At 53.1% G+C, this 13,315-nt stretch overlaps 1 protein-coding gene across 1 annotated transcript in view; it reads left to right on the top strand.

Moving 5' to 3' along the window:
• Positions 1-13,315, top strand: part of LOC121468988 (uncharacterized) — a 418,875-nt gene that overhangs the window by 368,035 nt on the left and 37,525 nt on the right. The gene's annotated exons all lie outside the window — the stretch shown is intronic.

Genomic DNA, 13,315 nt, shown 5'->3' with positions numbered 1-13,315 from the left:
ACCTTCCCTGTACCCACAGACTGTGTCAATTAGGGGCTGCACTCTCAGTGACTTTAAAGGAACTAAAGGATCTCCCAACAGAGTTTTCTGCAGAGATGCCCTTTTGTTGCCTTCTCTGGAGCTGCAGCAGCAATGTCTGTGTGCAGAGCTGGGGCAGATCAGTGCTGGCACAGCAGCTGTGCCCAGGAGCAGCAGCACTTGGTGCTGCCAGTGCTGCTCCCGTGGCCCTGCCCCGCTGCCCTGGTGGCCCTGGTGTTGCTGCAGGGCCTGAGTGCTCTCGGGGCCGGGCACAGTCCTGGGGGTGGCAGTGCCGGGGCTGCAGCAGGGACAGGCCATGGGCACTGCTGGGGCAGCGCTGACACCTCAGGCCAGGGCCTGGGGGCTCCAGGCTCCTTGCCCAGGCTCTCTCAAGAACACGGCCAGGCCAATGCTCAGCACAGAAAACCCCCGTGAGCAGCCCCAGGCTGGCCGTGGGCAGGCTGGGGGCAAACAGCACGGCTGGTGCTCTGCAAGGGCCCTGGGGGAGACGGGAAGGAGCAGCAGAGCAGGGGCTGATCCATCCCCAGTGCGCTGCACAGCCCAGGGCAGCGTCCCAGAGTGTCCTCATGGAGCTGCCAACAACATCCCCCCTCTGCAGCCCTGGCCTCTCCCCCAGCTCACAGAGGTGCCGCATCCTTGCAGGCACAGACACGGCAGCACTGGCTCAGCAGCCCCTGTTTGCACTGCACACAGCAGGCGGGAGCACCCACATGCTGCTGCTGTGGGGACATGGACCTGAGGGAGCACAAATGCCATCAGCCCCTGGGGCCAGGAAGGGCTGGGGGACACCAGGGAAACCACTCAGCTTTGTCCTGGCCTCTGCAGTCAGCCAGAAAGTTTGTTCCCATCAGCTGGGAGTTTCCTGTCCCACTGCAGACGCTGCTGCTCAGAGCCAGGGCTGCCTGGCAGCCACCCCCAAACTGCCCTGAGCATTTCCTTGGCTTCACCTTTGCTTTCTTTACTCTTCCTGTTACAGATTTCTTTCCCTTGCCCAGCCCTGTTCCCTCCCCTGCAAACAGCCCATCCCTGTTTGCCCTTTCCTCTCTGGCCCCACTCCCCATTGCAGTTCCTGACTTGGCACCATGGGAACGTCCCCTGGGGAGCAGGATCATCCCACAAGTGCTGCAGGAATTGTCTGCAGGCTCCTGCAGTGCCTGGTACTGCTCCCTTGCCAGAGGCACCCCAGGCCAGGGGGGCACATCTGGGCTGCTGTGTCTGGCTGTGGGGCTCCCTGTTCTGGGCAGTGAGGAGGAGCTGCAGAGGCTCTGCAGGACTGACAGGATGGGCTTTGGGGCTGTGAGGAGAAGCTGAGGGACCTGGGCTGCTGGAGCTTCTGAAGAGGAGGCCCAGGGCTCATCCTGCAACTGCTCCAAGGGTGGATTCAGAGAATCACAAAATCAGCAAGGTTGGAGAAGACCTTGGAGATCATCAAGTCCAACCTGTGCCCTGACACTGCCTTGTCTCCCCTGAGCCTCCTCTTCTCCAAGATAAACAACCCCAGCTCCTTCAGCCACTCCTCACAGGAATTGTGCTCCACACACCTCACCAGCCTTGCTGCCCTTCTCTGGACACGCTCCAGCCCCTCCATGTCCTTCCTAAATTGGGGGGCCCAGAACTGGGCACAGCACTCGAGATGCCGGCCCAGTGCCCAGCACAGGGGAAGAATCACTGCCCTGCTCCTGCTGGCCACACCATTCCTGATCCAGGCCAGGAGCCATTGTCCTTCTTGGCCACCTGGGCACACTGCTGGCTCATGTCCAGCCTGCTGTCCATCAGTCCCTGCAGGTCCCTTTCTGCCTGGCTGCTGTCCAGCCCCTCTGTCCCCAGCCTGTAGCGCTGCAGGGGTTGTTGTGGCCAAAGTGCAGGACCCGGCACTTGGACTTGTTAAACCTCACCTTGTTGGGTTTGGGCCCTGGATCCAGCCTGTCCAGTCCCTCTGCAGAGCCCTCCTACCCTCCAGCAGATCAACATTCCTAGCCAGTTTGGTGTCACCACGGTTCCATGAGGCCCCAGAGTGTCCCAATGGTCTCCATGATTCCATGGGGCCTCCCAGTGTCACAATGTCCCTTTGGTTCCATGGGACCCCTTGGTGTCACAAAGTCCCTTGGATCCTTGGGCCCTGCAGTGTCACAATGGTCCCTTGGTCCCCAAAGGTCCACTGCAGGGTCACAGTGGATCCTTGGTTCCATGAGGCCTGGCAGGGCAGCAATGCTCTCCTTGGTCCCACAGTGTCACAATGGCCTCTTGGTCCCAAGGGCACCACAGTGTCAGATATGTTTTCTTTATTCCACGAGTCCCTGAGGAGCAGCACTTGCACCTTGGTTCCACAAGGCCTTGCAGGGTCACAGTGGGCTCTGTGGTCCCACCAGGACCCACACTGTCACAATGCACTCCTTGCTTCCATTCAGCCCCACAGTGTCACAATGGCCCTTGGCTCTGTGGTGCCATGTCGTACAGTGTCACCATGGTCCTCTGAGTGCCACCAGGCCCCGCAGTGTCACAATGGCCCCTTGCTTCCCCAGGGCCCTGCAGTGTCACAATCATCAGAGAATCAACCAGGCTGGAAAAGACCTTGGAGAGCATCAAGTCCAACCTGGGACCCAAAACCACCTTGTCACCAGGACCATGGCACTGAGTGCCACATCCAGTCTTTCTTTAAACACTTCCAGGTACGGTGGCTGACCCACTTCCCTGAGCATCCCATTGCAATGACCAATCACCCTTTCTGTGAAGAATATTTCCTGATGTCCAGCCTAAACATCCCCTGGTGCAGCTGAAGGCTGTGTCCTCTTGTCCTGTCACCGTTCCCTGGGAAAAGAGCCCGACCCCCAGCTGGCTGCACCCTGCTGTCAGGGAGGTGTAGAGAGTGATGAGGTCTCCCCTGAACCTCCTTTTCTCCAGGATCAACAACCCCAGCTCCCTCAGCCACTCCTCACAGGACTTGTGTTCCTGACACCTCTCCAGCCTTGTTTCCCTTCTCTGGACATGCTCCAGCCCTTCCATGTCCTTCCAAAATTGGGGGCCCAGAACTGGACAAAGAACTCGAGGTGCTGCCCCAGCCAGTGCCAAGCACAGTAGAAGAATCACTGCCCTGCTCCTGCTGGCCACACTATTCCTGATCCATAGGAGTGCCAGGGGTTTGATGGGGGAAATTGTGCGGAGGGGGTGGGGACAAAGTCTTATTGATAGTCAGCCATGAAGGGTGTTGATTTTCATATCTATTCAAACTGCACTAGAAAGTGCTGAGAGTCAATATAAATTGGACATTGCTGATATCAATCTATAAACAGGAAATGGAAACAGGACAAAACAGTTTCTCTCTGCATTGTTTCGATTACAGTATATTCACTTTGAGTACACTTGTGAAATCTGTCTAATTCACCACAGAAATATTGAAAACTTCAATTATTCACAGGGGTTTTTCTTGTTCAAGCATTTTGAACAAATGCTTACGAGCTTTTTCCACTGAATTCCTGAAGTGAAGAGCTCAAGAAAGAAAAGGCCTCTGGAGTAGGAAAATTCATCAGGAACCCACAAGTGGCTGAGGATCCATCCCCATCAGAGCAGCAATGAGCAGAAATGGGCACAGCTTTGTGGCTGCTCCAGCTCTGGGATGGGCCCTGGTCCTGGAGCAGGAGCAGCTCTGGTGGGCACAAGTGGCACTGCCTGTTCATGGGCACACAGCTGATGTCTGCCTGGAAAGGGGCACAGGTGTTAATACGTGTACATTTCATATTATACAGGGACATTTTTATTATCTGGGTCACTTACACTACTTTTAAGAAAGACCAATGTTTTCCCTCTAGGAACAGGAATTTCTTGGAAGTGTATTGATGGGAGAAGAAGAAATATTGATCTTTCCATCCTCTTGAGTCACCAATATTCTGTTTATTGCATCATCTCCCTCTTCCTTCAGGTGTTTCCAGCTGTCCTGTTTAAATGGCCATGTCTAAGGAAATCTGTTCACTAGACCAGCTCAATCTATGTCCTTCCTGTTGCTCCCAGATTTCCTCTTCTAGGTGCTCTCTCGTCATTCAAGGTCCTCTCAACTGACTGGCTTCATGCTTTGAGCTTCACAGAGTTGTGCAGTCTTTCTGAAATTCAAATAAATATCACATTATTCAACACCTTACTTACATTTATATCTATCACAGAATTACCTTTTATGTCTTTGTCTAAAACAGCTCCTGTGCAGAAATCCCTTGGGGATAGGGGACATGTCAGATGCTGCGTGGACATCACAGAGAGTTAACGGAAGAGCTGTGATGGTTTTTAAACTGTTCAAATGTTCAACTTGTGTTTGTTGGCAAGAAACCTCTCTGTGCCTCTGAGTGTCACCAGTCCTGAGCCCAAAGGACACAAACCTGATGAGTTGTGGTTCCCACTGCAGGGGCACTTGGACCTTGGCTCTGCACAGGAGAGCTCTTCATCCACTTTCCCTCTTTTCCTCCCTCTGGGCATGGAGGCAGCTCCTGCCTTCAGCCTGTGACTCGTGTGTGCAAAGAGCAAATCTGGGCAGAATCGGGGCAGGGAGGGTTTGGGGGGACCTTGGAATCTGTGCTGGGCACAGAAGGTGTTTTCCATTGCTCTGAGACTGTCTGCTGTGCAAAGTGGATTTAATATCCAGCAGAGGAATGACTTTTGCATTTGATGGAGCTGTGCCTTCCCTTGGCTTTGTTGGCTGGCAATAAATGAACTTCCCTCCGTGTCTGGGGCAGCTCCTTCTCCAAGGAAAGCAGGTGGGAGATGGAGCCAAGGAGCTGAAACCCGCAGGTGCAGCCTGGGCTGGAGGGAGCTCAGATTTGCACAAGGCTGCTCTGAGTGCCAGGGCTTGGATGGGGGAAATGGTGGGGTGGGGGTAGGAACAGTGTCCGATGGATTGTCAGCCATAAAGGGTCGTGATTTTCATATCTATTCAAGCTGCATGAGGAGGCACTTGGATTCAGTGTCCATTGGAGATTGCACATATCAATGTATTCATAGGGAAAAAAAACCTAAACAGGACCTAAAAAATGGTTTCTTGCTGCCTGTGTCAATAAAATACATTCACTTCAACTACACTACTGGAATCTACCTAATTAACCCCAAAAGATTTGAAAACTTAAATCAAATTATTCCCAGGGCTTGGCTTGTTAAGGTGTTCTGAGTTAATGAGCCCTGGGGCACTGAATTCCTGCACTGAGGAGCTGAAGGCTGCACAAGCCTCTGGAGCAGTAAAATTCAGCAGCAGCCTCCAAGTTGCTGAGGATGTCAGCAGCCCCCACTGAGGCCATCCCTGCCCAGAGACCCTGGGGGAATGGGCAGACAAGGAGAGCGTCCCTGGGGCTGGGGCAGCAGAACTCAGAGGCACCAGCGGCTCCAGCTGGGAAATGGAGTGTGGGATGGGGCTGTGAAAGCCCTGCCTGGGCTGTGCCAAGCAGGACACACAAGCCCTGACCCCCATCCCCTAAAAAACTCTCTCAAGGAGACATTTAAAAGGAATTACAATTATTTGTGTCCTCTGAATTGGATGCACTGGAGAAATACCAACAAGAGATTCTCAGGAGCTCCAAACAACAAAGCAGCCATTACTGGGAACTTTAGGAAATCAGAGAAACTTTGGCAAAGGGTTTAAGTTGATATTCAGTCAACAAAAAACACTTCTCAAAGCATTACTTTCCCCATTCAACCTCACAAACTCCAAGCCTCTTCAATTTAAGGTTAATCGAAATTTGCAGGAGGACAAAAATAGAAGTAGACACAGAAAAAGAAGAAAAATAAGATATAGAGAAGCACACAGAGAGCTACCACCTCCTGGATTCCAGCAGTGTTCAGATGGAAATTCCAAGTGGAGTAGTGTCCAGTTGTGTGCTTGCCTTGTGGTCAGCCTTAAATACCCCTTGGTGTTCCTGGGCCCTTCCCCCAGCTGAGACTTGGGGTCATTTGGTCACTCAGGAGCTGGGCTGGGGCTCCAGAGGCGGCTGTGGAGCATTGCCTGTGCTGTGCCAGGGCCTGGCAGACACTGCTGGGCTGGGATAGAGGCTCTGGGGGGATTGGGGTTCCAGGGCAGGGCAGGGCTGGGGTTCCAGGGCAGGGCAAGGCTGGACCTGCCCCTTCCTTCCCAACACACAAAATGTTTCCAGCCAACAATCTCCTCCAGCCTGTCACAACAGGCAATGTTGGAGGTGGAACCCCAATTCTGGCCATAGGCACCTGGACAAGAAGGACAGTTCTTTTCCATAGGAAGGAAAGCCCAGAGCCCCAGTGCTTGGAAGGCAGGTGACAGCCTCACTAGGCCAAGGCCAGCCAGAATTGTCAGTAATGGCAGATTTTTCTGGGACCAGCCTTTGGATATAGGGAATTTTGGAGGTAGAACCCCAATCTCAGCCATGGGCACTAGGAGAAGCTGGAAAGTTCTTTCCCATAGGAAGGAAAGCACGGAGCCTTCCCCAGTGTTCTGGGGACAGATGAGAGGTCACCCTCATGAAACCATTGCCAGCCAGACTTCTCATGGCAATATTCCTATGGGATCAATCCCTGGATAAAAGGAAATTTGGAGGTGAAATCTGAATTCTGGCCATGTGTGCCTGGAGAAGAATGAGAGTTCTTTTCCATAGCAAGGAAAGCACGGAGCCCCAGTGCTCCAGCAGCTGAGGAGAGGCAGCCCTTGGAATTCCAACATCAGCCAGACCTGTCAGTGGCCCCTGGGAGGCCAAGCCACCCAGACCTGTTCCATGTTCCCTCGGTTCCATGGGGCCCCTCAGTGTCCCAATGGTCCCTTGCTTCCAGGAGGCCCTGAGGTGTCACAATGTCCCCTTGGTGACACCAGGCCCTGAAGGGTCGGAATGGTCTCCATGGTTCCATCAGGCCCCACAGAGTCATAATGGTCTCTGGGTCCATGAAGCCCCGCGGTGTCACCATGGCCCCTTGGTTCCATGGGCTCCAGTGGTGCCACAATGATCCCCTTGGTTCCATGAGGTGCCCACAGTGTCACAGTGATCTCCATGGGAAGGGAAGAACCGAGCCCCAGTGTGGCAGGGGCAGCCACCAGAGGCCAAAGCCAGCCAGACTTGATGGTACTGGCAGATTTTGGCTGGGAGCAACCCTTGGATATAGGGAATTTTGGAGGTGGAACCCCAATTTCAGCCATTTCTGTGTAGATAAGAAGGATGGTTCTTTTCCATAGGAAGGAAAGCACAGACCTTGTGTTTCAAAACAGAAGAGGAGAGAGGTGGCTCCTGAGAGGCTGAACCAACCAGACCTGTTCTTCCTGGCAGCTTTTATCATATGGAATTTGTGAGGAGGAATTTCAATTTTGACCATGGACCCCTTGAGAAGAAAGAAGGTTTGCTTCCATTCGAAGGAAGGCACAGAGCCCCAGTGTTTCGAGGCAGGTGAGAGGCAGCTCCCAAGAGGCCAAGGGCAGCCAGACCTGTCTGTCCTGGCAGCTTTCACTTGGGAGCAATCCTTGGATGTACAGAGTTTTGGAGGTGGAATCCCAGTTTTGGCCATGGGTGCCTGGTCAGGAGGGAAGGTTTTTCCCTATAGAAATTAAAAACACAAAATCCAAGTGTTCTGGAAGAAGATGAGAGGTGGGCACCCTTAGGCCAAGCCAGCCAGGCCTGTCTCTCCTGATACTTTTCATCTAGGGGCTATCCTTGGACACGGGGCATTTTGGAGGTGGAATCTCAATTTTGGCTATGGGTGCCTGGACAGGAAGAGGAGTTCTTTTCATTAGGAAGGAAAGCACAGAGCCCCATGTTTCAGAGGCACATGAATGCCAGCCCTCAGGAAGCCAAGGCCAGCCAGACTTGTCAGTCCTGGCAGCTTTTGTCTGGGAGCTATCCTTGGATATAGGGAAATCTGGAGGCAGATCCTGAGTTTTGGCCATGGGTGCCTGGTCAAGAAGGATGTTTTTTTCCCATAAGAAAGAAAAGCACATGGTCCCAGTGTTTGAAAGGCAGATGAGAGGTGGCCCCCGAGTGGCCAAGCCTGCCAGAGCTGTCTCTCCTGGCAGATTTAATCTGGAAACAATCTTTGCAGTTAAGAAAATTTGCAGAAGGAATCCCACTTTTGGCCATAGGCCCTTGGAGGAGAAGGACAGTTCTCTCCCATAGGAAGGAAAGCCCAGAGCCCCAGGGCTTCAGGGGCAGATGAGAAGCAGCCCTCGACATGCCAAGGTCAGCTGGACCTGTCAGGTGATCCCCAGGAGGCCCAGCCAACCAGACCTGTTCCATGTTCCCTTGGTTCCGTGGGACCCCACAGTGTCACAATGGTCTCCTTGGTTCCATCAGGCCCTGGAGTGTCACAATGTTCCCTTTGCTTCTGCAGTGCCACAATGGCCCCGTGCTTCCACGAGGCCTTGCAATGTCACAATGGCTTCGTGGTTCCACAGAGCCCTGATGTGTCACAATGGCCCCTGGGCTCCGTGTGCCCTCGCTGTGTCACAGCGGCTCCTCTGTGACACTGCGGCTGCACAAGGTCACCATGGACCCTTGGTTCCTTGGGGTCTCTGAGTTTCACAATGGTCTCCTTGATTCCATGAGGCAGCACAGTGTCACCCTGGCTCCTTGGTTCCATGAGGTTCCGTAGTGTCACCGTGGTGTCCTTGGACCTGCATTGTCACAAGTGACCTGTGGTAATCACATATCCTCTGAGCAGAGAGAGAGATCTCCCAGGATTTTCCTGGGAAGCTGTGAGAAGCTGTGAGAAAGCTCAGAGAAAAGAATGAGAAACAATTCTTATCTTCACCTGCTGCACCTGTTGTTGTGCACATGTGGAATGTGTTATGGAGATTTGTTTACCAAAGGGTGATTTCTAAATTGGCCAATGGTGATGGTGTTTGGATTTCAATTAACCAGTCTGGTCTGTCTGTATCGGACTGTCTGCAAGAGCGATGAGTGTTTCTTAGCAGTATAGTATAGGATAATGTAATAAAACGATTGATCGGCCTTCTGGAATCATGGAGTCAGTGCTAATTATTACAGGCTGGGGACGCCCTGCTACGATAGTTATCTAAGTCAATCTTCCCTTACCTCTGAATGCTGAACAGAATAGGCTTAACAGGCATAGCAGGAACACCAACCACTGTAGACCCAAAGAGCTGGCTGAGGAGTTGGGAGAAAACTTCCCCTGGTGTCATTTCCTCATGGTAGGTACCATTATTGAAGTAACTCCAGACACATACAGTTAGTGTGTGGTAGCCTCGAATCTGTGTGCCCACCGACCAGAGGAAATTAAAAATCCATAAATTCCTCACCATATTAACCCATCAAACAAATTGATTATCAGCCAGATTTGCCATAGTTATAGGATGGGAAAAATGTAGCCACAACCATGTGCCACCCAAACCAGGGTAAGCTAGACCACATGGTGACACCGAACAAGGTTTCTATATCCAGTGCAACAAAAAAAATTATGTTACTCAAGAATTGTTATTCTTATTTCACCCTGTTTCTCTCAATGCCCTCAGGCTGCACATCGGGTGCCAAAACTGGTCTTGGTTTACAAGACAGGTGTCTGCTAGGGAAGGCAGCAAAAAGCCTCCTGTGGAATGGAGAATGTAAACCCCCTCCCTCCAAATTATTAGAATCATGAAATCAAGGGGCTCTCAGGCAGGCAAAGATATGGGAATAGGAATGTCAGCTCTTTCCTAGTGTGTATAACAAAGCAAACAAGCAGCAGCAGCTGCGGCACGAACAGCAAACAGAGCAGAGCCCAGTCCCGGCCTTTGGGCCGTGGCGCTTTCCCTGCGGTGCAGTTCCGGGCACAGCCAGCAGGGGCGCTGTGGCTCCCGGGGCAGGGCAGGTGCGCTGACCCCCACGCGGCTGCAGGGGGCGCTCCGGCCGGGCTCGGCAGCGCGGGGCCATGGCGGCTTTGTCCGAAGGGGGAAGGGCTGGAGAGAGGCTTTGCTTCACAAACCCCGGGGCAGCCGGCTCCGCTGCCCCAGCAGGACTCTCAGAAAGCAGTCAGCTCGGTGCCCCAGCAGGACTGGCAAAAAGCAGTCAGCTGGGCTGGCAGGATGTCTCGGCAGGCAGGGGGTGAGGGGCTCCAAGCAGGGCAGAGAGAGCCCAGCTCAGGATCCTGGACACCAGAGCAGACAGGGATAGGTCTCTCTTTTAGTGGGGCAGGTGTAAATAAGGTCCAAGTTTAGTGGCTGTTCTCACGAGCAGAGGCTCATCCCAGGACAGAAGAAACAGCTCTGGCCCGGGCTGTGGCAGCAGCAGTGGAAACTCCCATCTCCAAGAGCAGCAGCTCCTCCCAAAATAAGGGATCAGCCGATAAACATCAGCCAATGATAAGGAACAAACAGAAAGGAAAAACCCAACCCCCAACACTGGTTTACAATTCCTAATGCTAAGGGAGAATTGTATAAAGTTTTAATTCCACCTTTATAATTGTTTACATACGAGCTCTTGAAATGTCAGGGGTAGGGATTGGAACCTGCTGCTCCAAGGCTCCTCTCACAAAAAGAGGCTTAGAAAGGCTGGCGGTCCTTGGAGGTATTTGGGGATCTATTGGGGCTATTGGGGGTCCTTTCTGTGCCTCCTGACCTGACAGGAGCTTCTCTAATAAACTTTGGCTAAAGCTCCCAGTCTGCCCATGACAGGAGCCCCTGTGAGTGCCTGTGACATCCCGGCTCTTTGGCAGCCTGGGGACACTTAGAAAGTCCCCATGGAACCCCTGTAAGGGCCTGTCAAAATATCTGAACCTTAATATGCAAACTGTCGGCTCTTAACTTAAAGGTTGGTGGTTCGAGCCCACCAGGGATGCCATTTATGTCAGAATCTGTGGTATTTAAATGATCCCAAAATTGCAGAAATTTGCTGTCTTTGAGCCCCTCTGCCAAAGAAGAAGTCATAATTCATCTGTGCTGGTTTTCAAGTTTGTTTATTCTTGCTTATCTATAACATGTTCTGTCTGACCTGCAGTAGGCCTTTCTTGCGGGGCAGCGTGCAGTGCTCTGCCCCTCAGTGGGAAGTTACAAACATTATATACCAGAAACTACCTGTGCTATATTTACAATAATGTGCCAATACCTACCACCTGTGCTGAACAATGTGTCCCCAGTCTAAACCAACAGAAAAATGCCAACACTGCAGTGAAACATGGAAGGCATGAAGAAGATGAAAAAGGACAGGACACACACGATTTCCTCCATCTTGCCTCCTTTGAACCCCTTATCTAGAATCCTAAAATTCTACTTTTGCACCCGTGTCACACTAATTATTACTCATATCAAACACTCAGAGTGAGTAATTCATCCTGTAAGATTGAAAACTCTTTTCCATGGACAGAGATCACAGACAGTGTCTCTTAGGGCTCTGTACAGGGGGGTTCCTGACCCCCTGCCAGGGTCCCAGACCTTCCAGGGCAGCCAGAGGGATGCCCTGGATTACCACAGCAAACCTCATCAGGACCCATTGCTATGGTCAGTTTCAATGGCAACCATCACCAGCCCCTGTTGCTATGGTGTTGCCTTTATAAGGGGCAACGTGCGACCTGGTTCAGGTGGCAGCACGGCGGCCTGGCCTCTCCAGGCCGCTCGGGCTAATCAACACACGCAGATACCAATGTGGCAGACGGTCGAAAAAGCCTTTATTATCTCATCTCATGGGTTTAAATAGTCTTGGGGGTCTTTGCTACGTCAGAGGGGGGTTGGGGGGTCTCAGGGGTTAGTCGGGAGTGGAAATTTACCGGGGCAGGTGTGGCTACATCCTTCTGGGGCTTCAGGGGTTAATAGCTAACGTGGGGAAGAGAGAAGGGGAGGGGTCTATCTTTCCGTCACATCCCGTGGTCTTCCGCTTCGCCTGTCCCTTACCTACCACACTATGGTCAGTTTCCATGGCAACCATCACCAGCCCCTGTTGCTATGGTCAGTTCCCATGGCAACCTTCCCCAGCCCCTGTTGCTATGGTCAGTCCCTGGGCAGCTCCATGGAGACCCCATGCCAGGGGTGGTTGCCATGGACACCAGCTCAGGCCTGCAGCCAGAGCCCGTTTCCATGGCAACCATTGGCACTCCCATCCCCAGGGTCATGGGATCCCAGAACCACAGAAGTGGCTGAGCTGGGAGGGACCCATCAGGATCCTCGAGTCCAGCTGCTGGCCCTGCACAGGACACCCCAACACTGCCAGCCTGGGCCTGGCAGCGCTGTCCAAACGCTGCTGGAGCTCAGAGAGCCCTGGAGCTGTGACCCTTCCCTGGGGAGCCTGGGCAGTGCCCCAGCAGCCTCTGGGCAAAAACCTTTTCCTGAGATCCAACCTCAGCCTGCCCCGACTCAGCTGCAGCTGCTCCCTCCACTCGTGTCCCTGGGCACCAGAGTGAAGAGGTTCCCTCAGCCCCAGCCAGGGACCCGCTCCCAAGGCTGCTGCCATGGCCACCAGGGCTGGCACCAGCTGGGATGCTCGGTATCCACAGGCCGGGATTCAGGAATGGAATTCCCCAATTTCCTGCTCCTGCTAAAACCGTGCTGGCTCTCGTTGCCCTCCCACCTTCCACTGAAGGAAAAAAATGGAAAGATCCCAGGCTGGGATAAGAACAATTTACTGGGAACAGCAACGAGATGAGGAACAAGCAGGACTAGAAAAATATTGAGAACAGAAGGGATAAGAAAAATTATTTACAGGGGAAATTACATCACCATCAATTGTATCTTCCTGGCCACGCATCTCCTCCTGCCTGGAAAGGACAACCTTCTCAGGGAGAGAGAGAGAGAGAGTCCCTTTCCTGCCCCTGGCAATGACCTGAGGTAGGAGTGAATGTAGTGACAGGGCCATGGCCAGACCCTCATGTTCTTCAATCCCACATAAGGTCATTGGCAGGGGCAGGAGAAGGTACAGGTGTCTTCCCAGCATGGATCACAGGGAACAGGGATCACCAGGGCTCTTCCCAATGTGGGTTCTTCAATGGGGGGTGAAGCTGGAGCGGTGCACGAAGCTCCTCCTGCAGTTGGGGCACTCACAGGGCTTCCATCACCAGTGGCTCCGTTGGTGTTGGGTCAAGTCAGAGCTCCGGGTGAAGCTCTTCCCACACTGGGGACACTCGTAGGGCCTCTCCCCAGTGTGGATGCGCCGGTGCCTGATGAGGTTGGAGTTTTGTTTGAAGCCCTTCCCACAGTCAGAGCAGAGGAAGGGCCTCTCCTCGGTGTGGACCCGCTCATGCAGGAGGAGACTTGAGCTGCTCTGAAACCTCTTCCCACATGTGGGGCACATGTAGGCCATCTCCCCAGTGTGGATGCGCCGGTGCCTGACAAGAGTAGAGTTGTGCTTGAAGCCCTTCCCGCAGTCAGGGCAGC

Source organism: Taeniopygia guttata, chromosome 36, assembly GCF_048771995.1.
Source record: "Taeniopygia guttata chromosome 36, bTaeGut7.mat, whole genome shotgun sequence".
Classification (NCBI taxonomy): domain Eukaryota; kingdom Metazoa; phylum Chordata; class Aves; order Passeriformes; family Estrildidae; genus Taeniopygia; species Taeniopygia guttata.
This window is presented reverse-complemented; position numbering and strand designations above follow the sequence as displayed.